The sequence below is a fragment of the Triticum urartu genome, chromosome 3A (assembly GCF_056163025.1).
Source record: "Triticum urartu cultivar PI428250 chromosome 3A, HENAU_Tu73, whole genome shotgun sequence".
Lineage (NCBI taxonomy): Eukaryota > Viridiplantae > Streptophyta > Magnoliopsida > Poales > Poaceae > Triticum > Triticum urartu.
Window position 1 is genome coordinate 618,440,648 of NC_141875.1, and position 9,608 is coordinate 618,450,255.

Consider the following 9,608-nt stretch of genomic DNA (forward strand, 5'->3'; position numbering starts at 1 on the left):
CTTGTGTCTTATTACTTTGCCATCAGGGACCAGACATGGGAGCAAGGGCAGTGACTGTTGGATGGCAATGCGGCGTCTGGGGAAGGTGCCCGGTTGCAAGGTACGCTCGACAACCGGGATGGCGGCCACCCGGCAGGGGTGAGGTTGTCGTCGTGAGCCGCTGCACTGGATTTGCCGAGGTTAGGGGCCAGGTTGAGTGACGCTGGGGAACCTGGAACCTGTAAATTTCCTCTCTCATCCATCCGTAGATAGGGGAACCAATCCGTGGATACGAATGAAGACGTCATCCAACTGTAGCCGCATATATTCGTCATTTCTTTTTTTTAAGGCCGCACGATCAAATAGTCACATGCAAAGTGTACAAATGTTCAAATAACTGCATGTAGCAGTAGTTCAAATTTAAAAAAAATCAAATATTATATCCCAATATTGTTTTTCCCTTTCACCACCCACTGATACTCAATCAGATTTTTTTTCAGCTGCTCGTGGGCTGGTTGATGCTGAATTTGTTGATGCATTTGAATAAACTTTTCAAATGTGGCCGGCTTCTGGTCTGGAAGTTGCATATGATCACCCATGTTCTCAAATTCTAGAGCCGCGGCAGCATCATCACCCTCATTCTCGGCAATCATGTTGTGCATGATCACACAACATGTCATCATCTTTTACAAGGTCTTCAGATCCCATTGTTTAGCAGGTCCACGAACAACTGCAAAACGGGCCGTCCGACAATCCGTCTCATCGGAATACTCCTCCTCGTCCGACGAGCCGTCGGATGACTCAACATACTGCTCGTATATGTACTCCAAATAAGAATCCATTACAAGAAAGAATATGGGAAAACTTTTTGAACTCCGACAATTCATCGAACAATTGTCAACCATGGTGAGTATAGCAGCGGACAGTATCTGGCAGGGCGGTCGGAGGGTTGAACGGTGATAGAGGAGAAGCGGGTTGGAGCCCTACTGGAGTGCTGGAGGGGACGGAGACATAGATTTCCGACAGGGATGTGGCGTGACAGTCGGGGTGGTGGAGTGACGGTGAAGGCAAAAGAGAAAGAAGAAATAAGAGAAAATGAAAAGGGTGGAGGCGCGGGTCCAGAAAGGGTTTTGGGTGGGTCGAGGATGTCGGAGTCCTACGTGTCCCGTAAAACTTCTTCACACTTGTGTCCGAATTACGAGAGAAAACGCGTCTGGACTGCCTCGTGAATCAATACAGGCCCGCGTTGAATGGCTTCGGCGATCCGGCCGGTCCAAACGGATGCGGGCTGTCTGAGGGTCCGCCTTGAAGATGCCCTAAGCCCCTAAGCTATATAAGCACTGAACAGTAGAAACATTGTACATAGTACGTCTAGGAACCATGAGTGAGTTTCGTACGCGGGCGTGCATGGCAGCATGCAGGCTCCGTGCCGCAAGATTGAACTGATTTTCCGGCGAAAGGAAAAAAAAACGAGCTGATTCAAATGACCTGAACCCCCTGCCGACGATAGATCGCCTAGCCATAGCCGGGATGAGATGCACATGCACCGAGCTAGCAGATGCCATACAAAACCGCGATGATAATACGAGTATAGTACTCCCATACGATGCCACGTTACGTTACCACTGCGCGCATTTGGATTTGGTCGTCAATCGGCCGGCGATCTGATGATTGCACATGCGCGGGGGAGACCTGCGGCGCCGTATTCTATCCATTCCAAGCGCTGAACTCCATATAGCATATCGGAGAAGAGATTACTCGATCAGTTGGAGGCGCGCACAATGACGAGAGAATTCCTTATTTGATTTTTTCTTAAATTTTGCTTCCTTTTTTATCCAAAAAACATCTTTTTTTCTTCTTTGACACTCAAACTTTATATTGTTCCTTATATGCCACTTCCGTTAGTTTTGACAACTAATGATGTTAAGTCTGACTCAGAAAGACCGTTTTACCCCTCATGCAGAATGTGACCTGATTACTTACATGCAAATGTAATGCGATATTTTTTGTTCGCCTGCAAAAAAGTGATATATTTTGTTGTAGTTCAATAATTAAAGAATAGTACTATGTACATAAAAGATAGTACTCGCTATAGAAAAAAGAATAATTACTACCCATATGTACACAATTAAATCATCATCACATCGTCAGGGCAGCGCGTGGGCGGCTCTGGCCGTGGCGGTGTACTGCCTGAGCGATCTGATGGCTGTACTGGTCGATGTAGTCGAACCGTTTGAAGTAACGTTTTTATTTCTCTTTCTCGGGTCAGAAAAAAAGAAACACAATGTGCATGAGACATGCACCTATACACGTGTGCAATCAGATCACGAGGATCTCCTAGCTATATTTGATTTTGTATACTTTACGTATTCATGAAGGATTCTAATTGTTCTCTGTCCAGTATGCCGTCCCTGTACCAATTGTTCCCGTATCTGGGATCGCTCTAATCAAGTGCTAAAACTCCAAAGCTTCACGAACATTGCGGACCGCGAGTGCGTGAGGTAGAACCCAGCACTGCTGGTGTACACGAGCTCATGGCAGCAGCGTACACGAGCCCATGGCTGCCTCCAGCAACACAGGAGCGGCGCTACCTCCCTTTCCATTTTTGTTGACAAACTACTATTAAGGGAAAAATTGTCTTTGCACGTGGCAGTTAACACTACTAGATGGAAAAATATATGAAAGTGTCAAATAGGAAACAAAATTTAAGTCAAGATCCAAATAAGGAAGATTTTGTTTTATATGGCCAAATAGGGAACCATATTTTAAAAAGGGGCCAAATAAGGAATTCTCTCCACAATGATACCCACCGCATCATTGGTGTCGATTTAGGTCATCAAGTTTTTTTTCTTTTTGAGAAAAATTTAGGTCATCAAGTGGAATGTAATGGGCGTGTTCCGTTCCCAGGCCCAATTCTCGTGTTTGGTCCACGGAGGAACGGGAACCCACTCATTCCTCAGAACAACATATTCGTTAGATATGCCAAATCTGGCCGTTCTTCCAAATCGGCCGGACCACGTGGAACGGCTCACTCGCTCGCTTCTCTCTCGCGACTCGCCCACCCCGCGGCCCGTGCCCCAGCCGCCCGTGATCTCTGCCCTCTCTCCCTCGATGCCCATGGCGGCGGCCGTAGCACCTCCTCTCCTCTGCAGCAATCCCCGTCTATGGCCGCGACGGACGCGCAGCCGAGGACTGGCTCGTCGGAGATGAAACTTGCATCACGCCTGCTACACCGTTGTTTCCCGCCCCTCGTCTCTCCGGTGGTTTAGGAACGGCGGCGGCCAGCGTACAGGTCAGGGTGATCCAGCCACTAGAGGAGCTGCTCAATCTGAAAGGCGACGAGCGTCGTGTCCACTCCTTGGACGGGGACATCTTGGTGCTGTACGAGCGGCTGCTCGATCTGGACGGCTGACGCCCGCAGCTGGAGCTGGCAGATAAGGCATTTATAGATGGTCACAACCATGCAACGACTAAGAGCATCTCCATTCGCTTCCCCAACAGCCTCCTAGGATGAGATTTTTTACGCTGGCACCGAAAAAATCCTCCAGTCGGCCCCTCAGTACACCGAATTCCGCCAGTTTGGCTCATTTCCCGGCGATCCCAGGCCGAACCCAGCGCACCAGGGAGCGCGTGGGGGCTCCGGCGGAAGGAAAAACGGTGCATGTGCCATCATTGTCAGGCGAAAAATGATTTTTCCACGTCCAGATTCGCCCCCTCCACGCATTACCCCTTCCGCCGCCGTGCCGATCCCGGCGACGCCCACCTGCCCACCGTCGCTAGGAAGGCCATTTCCTTGCCGAAAAGAGAGGGTTCGCTGCGGCATCCTCCATCCCGCTCTTGGGCAAGCTTTCCGGCGCTGCGGCCACGCAGGTGGGGATACCGGCAGCTGCGCGCCTACCACGCCCGCCAGGTGTTCGGAGGTTTGTCTGCTCGGTCGTGGACTCGGACGACGAGGAGGCATTCGCGGCGCTGCTGGAGGAGGAAGCCGAGGCCGACGCCTAGGACGAAGAGCACCTCATGGTCCTCGCCGCTCTGGTCGGCCTGTTTGCGAGTAATGCAAAGCCACGGCGAGGTGGCTTGGCGTCGTGCTGCCAGAAGAGCAAGCAAAGGCATCGCTTGGAGGGCTATTGCTTGCTCTATGCCGACTACTTCGCCGACGCTCCACTGCATGGTGAGAAAGTATTTCGGCGTCGATATCAGATAAGCCGAAAGCTCTTCCTCAGGATTGTGAATTCCATCTGGGAGTTCGACAACTACTTCAAGTGCAAGAAGGATTGCACCGGCACACTTGGATTCACCTCACTCCAGAAGTGCATGACAGCTATGAGGATAAGGAGCTCCCGGTGATATACTGGAAGACTATGGACGCATGGCCGAGTCCACCACCATTGAGTGTTTGTACAAGTTCTGCAGGGCACTGGTGGCAGTGTTTGGACCACAATACTTGCGATCACCCAATGATGAAGACACTGCTCGGATCCTAGCACAAAATGCAGCAAGATAATTTCCTAGGATGCTTGGAAGCATCAACTGCATGCATTGGGCATGAAAAAAAGTCCATTTGCTTCACTGGGGATGTACAAAGGCGTCAAAGGAGCTTACAGTGTGGTACTTGAGGCAGTGTCACACAGGACCTCTGGATTTGTCACTCCTTTGCTATGCCAGGAACTCACAATGACATCAACGTACTGCAGTGCTCGAATGTCTTTGCCAAGATTGTTGAAGGTCATGCTTCTCCGGTGAACTTTGAGGTCAGTGGAAGCCAAACAAGAGATACTACCTAGTAGATGGTATCTATCTGAGATGGTCCACATTTGTGAAGACTATCTCAAACCTTGTGCCAGGAGGCAAGAACTCTGACTTTGCCAAATGTCAGGAGGCTTGCAGGAAGGATGTCGAGCGGGCCTTTGGTGTGCTCCGATCTTGATTTGCTGTTGTCCGGTACCCCGCTGACCTGGTCGAAAGATCAAATGTGGGAAGTCATGACTTGTTGTGTCATCTTGCACAACATGGTCATTGAGAGCGAGCAGGAAGAGCCAATGTTTGACACTGAATCATATTACAGGCAGGGTCGTCTTGCCCAAGTTGATCACCAGTTGGCTGCCTTACTCAATATGCGTTAGGAGATCCGAGACCCACATGTGCATCAAGAACTGCAGCACGATCTGGTGAAGCACCTATGGAGGCTCAAGGGCAACGCCTAGCTCGACGTGTGATGAAATATGAGTTTTATTTGTGTTTGAATTATGAGTTTGATTCGTTGAACTATTTGATTTGTATTGATTTCTGTGATGAACTATGCGATAAAAATTAGTTTTTGTTGAATTTATGCCGAAACACGCTGAATATGGGCCGCATTTGGGCCAATTTGTGCCGAAATTGGGCCGAAATCAGCGGCTAGGGGGAAACTTGGGGGTCGGCTGGGAACCCACCGCCGGTTGGCCCCCAGGCAGTGCTATTTCAAACCCCTCGAGGCCGAACGGCTGAAGATGCTTTAACAGCAATCAACGGCAACGAGTTGTTTGTTGCACTCTAATCTCTTGTTAGTACGTAGGATGCAACCTCTGAATACTCAAATCACCATCTGTTGACCAGACGTGATGATGCACATTTTCATGTAAAAAGCTATATGTGCAAGGTAATCTGATCATTTCTATGGCAAAGAGCTGAAACTAAATCAAATTCATCTTCATTCTATTTCACACTTCCAATCAAACACCCAAATGTAACCATTCCATTCCACCTAATTATCCCTATTGAACAGAGGAGCGGAACCGACCCATTATAATGAAATGAAACCATGAGATTCCATTTCACTTTGTTCCCGAACCAAACACACCCTTGGTAGACCATGGGTCCGGGTTCCTGTCGCTTCTTCCTGTCCCAGCTTCCCTTTCTCGCGTCGGGTGCGTACTTACGTGTTGTTCATAATCATAGGTCCTAGTACCACTCCAGAACCTCCGCATAAGTGATCGTCTGCGCTTCCCACGTTGAACGTTATGTCCGCTTCGTCTGCGTTCCACATGAACCTCAACATGAGTTGCTCGTTTGCCGCTTCTCGACACACCTGAGAGGTAGTCTCCCAGTGTCGATGGTCGAGCAACTTCATCTCACTCAAAGTGTCCTCGCTCTTGATCCTCGCCTCTCATCTCCAAGCAAGGACAACTTAAACCTCATGCCTATGCTTAATTAATTTAGCACGATTCATGCCTACTCATGTAGGGTGTAGGTGTCGTTCATCATCTTAATTAGTCAGCGGCAGTTTGCGCGCAATTTATTTACCACACACATGATAAATTTTGTACTATTTTGTGTAGGTTCTCACGTAATCACACATATATCGTGTATTAAGACGGGTTGCAGTTGCACCAGTCCGACGCGAGCGTGCCAGCTCTCCTGGGAGGTGCGACATGCTCGATGGAGTACGTGGTCACCATTGGGATTGGGTCACCGGCATTCGGCCAGACCCTCATCATCAACACCGGCAACAGCGTCTCCTGAGTGCGAAGCAACACCCAAACCGGCACGTTGTTTGACCCAATGGAATCGAGGTCCTACGTGCCATTCTCCTACACCTCTGCAGCCTGCGCACAGCTTGGCAGACAGTGGAACGGTTGTTCTCACGACCACCACGAGTACGTCCTCAGCAACTTGGACGGCTCCTACACCATGGGGACGTACGCCTCTGACACCCCGGAGATGACCGGCTCGGAAGCCATCACAGGCTTCCAATTCGGCTGCAGCCACTCAGACGGCTTTGACCCAGGCTCGACGGCTACCTTGAGCTCAGTGGCGGGTGCATAGTCGTCCCATCATAGATGGCAGCAAAGTACTAGCTATGATACCCCCACTACAGGTTTAATACATCTATATATCTAAATAAATTACAAAAATATGGTTCAACAACAATTCTGTTATGGGGCGGATAGGGGGCATTTGCCCCCCTAACCACGTTCCATTTATTCAATAGTTATTTGCAATTGACTACATGTATTTTATAAAAATTATTTGCATCACGTAATCACATATATATCGTGTATTAAGACGGGCTGCTGTTGCACCGGCCCGATGCGAGCGTGCCGACTCTCCTGGGCGCCGCACTAGGCTCTATGGAGTATGTCGTCATTGTTAGATTGGGTTACCGGCATCTGGCCAGACCCTCGTCATCAACACCGGCAACGACGTCTCCTGGGTGCGATGCAACACCCAAACTGGCATGTCCTTCGAACCAATAGTATTGAGCTCCTGCGTTCCATTCTCCTGCACCTCTACATCTTGCGCACAAGTTGGCAAGCAGAATGGATGTTCTCACGATCACTGCCAGCACGCCCCTAGCTACCTGGACGACTCCTACACCACGGGGACGTATGCTTCAGACACCACGGACGTGCAAGTTGGGCAAGCAAAGCCCAAAACAGGTGTTGTTGCTGGCTTAGATCAGGAGCAAAATTACTGTGATTAGCAAGGCCTGGAATTACCTGCCGCAACCTGGCTATTCTCCGTTGTCTTCACTGGTCTTGAAATGATCCTGGACCATGGATCCACCAACAACATTCCCATCTTGCAAATTAGTTCCCCTAGGGTCTTGGAAATTCTGCTTTCTGTGCACCTCACCTGCCCTAGGATCGTAATCTCTTATATCTTCCCTAGGGTAGGAATTTCTAAACCATTCAAAGAGCATGGTGCCCCCATGTCTGGTTTTGTTAAATTGATGACAATCCCTATTGACTAGTGGTTGCTTTGAGTTATACTTTAAGGTTTTTCCATAGGCAATGCTTGAACACCATATGTTGGTTTGAAGGTTAAAAGAAGGAGATTATGTGTTGACCAAGGTGCTATTGAAGGAGTTATCCAAAGGCTGGTCATGTGAGAGTTGAACCTATTTGAAGCATGTACTGAAGAAGATTGTGTGAACATTCATGTTTTACCTTTAAAACATCATCTTTATGAAGAGAGAAGATATGATACAAGGCAGATCAAGACTAAGTAAAAAGAGTGGATTCAAGTTGATCAACACAGAAAGCATAGAAGATGTACCAACTGATATTAAGTGATCACATGATATCTTTCGATGGGCTTGCATCAAAAGGAAGATCTCGCATACCCATGGAGGATGATATCAAAGTGGTGATCGTCATCAAGGTTGCGTTGTGCAAGTTCAAGTGGAGCATCATGAAGGGATCACATGCTTGAAGCTTGTTGTCCATTCTGGTGATAATAGACATGTGAAGATGTGCCTAAGAGAGGCTCACTCATAGTGGATGGGATCAATTTACTAGTCTTCGTCATGCCATCACAATCAAGAAAGGTGGTCCAACTTGAGGAGCTCAAGATCGTCATCATCTACCTCAAGTGGACTATGCACAAGGCAAAGGTATAACCATGATAGGTTTTCTATTTTACTAGTCTCATGATGTTAGTTAGGAGACCGGGTTATAGGATCGATAGCCGTACTATCAAGGGGGGCTCTCGAGTGAATAGCTTGTTCTTATCGTTCTTAGAGAGCTCAAACCTTTGCATCCTTGGTATAATCTTTCTTGGTTCTTGTTTGTCTTTTCTCTATGTGAGTTTTAGAGCTTTTGGTTATCTTCATGTCTGCCTCAAGTTCATCAAAAACAGATCTCATATGCGTCCTATATTGCGTTTTCGGTGATGGAGTTTTTTCCAGTCCTTATTTGAGCAAGGGTTCTCATCCTTCTATTATTGATATTTTCTCTATTGTTGGTTCTTAATAACCAACCAGCTTGAGTTCGTTGATTTCTGAGTTCATTTGTAGAAGTTATTACAGTTTTGTTTTACCTGTTTTCTGCAGTCTCTTCTAGCGGTTGTACCGCATGCTAGTGCGATTGTACCGCTCCAAGCATGGATGGTACTGCCGGGCTTAACACCAGCCCAATCACCGCCCAAGGGGAGTTTCTTCTCGGGTTTGGGTAGTGGAACACAGTAGTGGCTAGCCGGTTGTTCTGGTTATTTTGATAATAACCGATACAACTGATGTCGAGAGCGGCTATATCACAATGGAACTTGCAGCCACTTTGCGAACTCAGGGGGCGGTTGAATCGGTGCTTGTATTGCCCATCCACCTGTCCAGGGTGATTTCTCTCACTTTTGGGTCACGGTACTAAGCGTTGGTTGTGTAGTTGTTTCGTTTATTGTTTCAATAAACGGTACAACCGGATGTCACGATGGTTGTACCGCTCTGGCCACAACAGCCACAATTTTTCTTGCGTAGGACGGTTGTACCGCTCCAATGTTGTTCTACAGCATAAGCGTTAAATCCATGGGGGGGCTATTTAAGGGGGGTTTCTTCCCCAATGTCCCCAACGACCTTGAGCAAGTTTTCCCCCACCATTGTTGACCTCTTAGAGCTTGCTTTCTCTCTACCCCCTATGATTCTTGCTTCTATTTGAGGGAAACGAGAGAGGATATCTAGATCAACATTTCCACCAATCCTTCTCTCCTCTAGGTGACGAGAACCCTTTGGATCTAAATATTGGAGTTCTTTTGTGTTCTCTTCCTTGTTCTTCCTCTCATGTTCCTCAATAGCATTAGTTCCTTGGTGGGACTTGGGAGTGAAGTACTTGAGCACTTCGTGTGCTCTTGCCATTGCATTTGGTGCATCAGTTTGA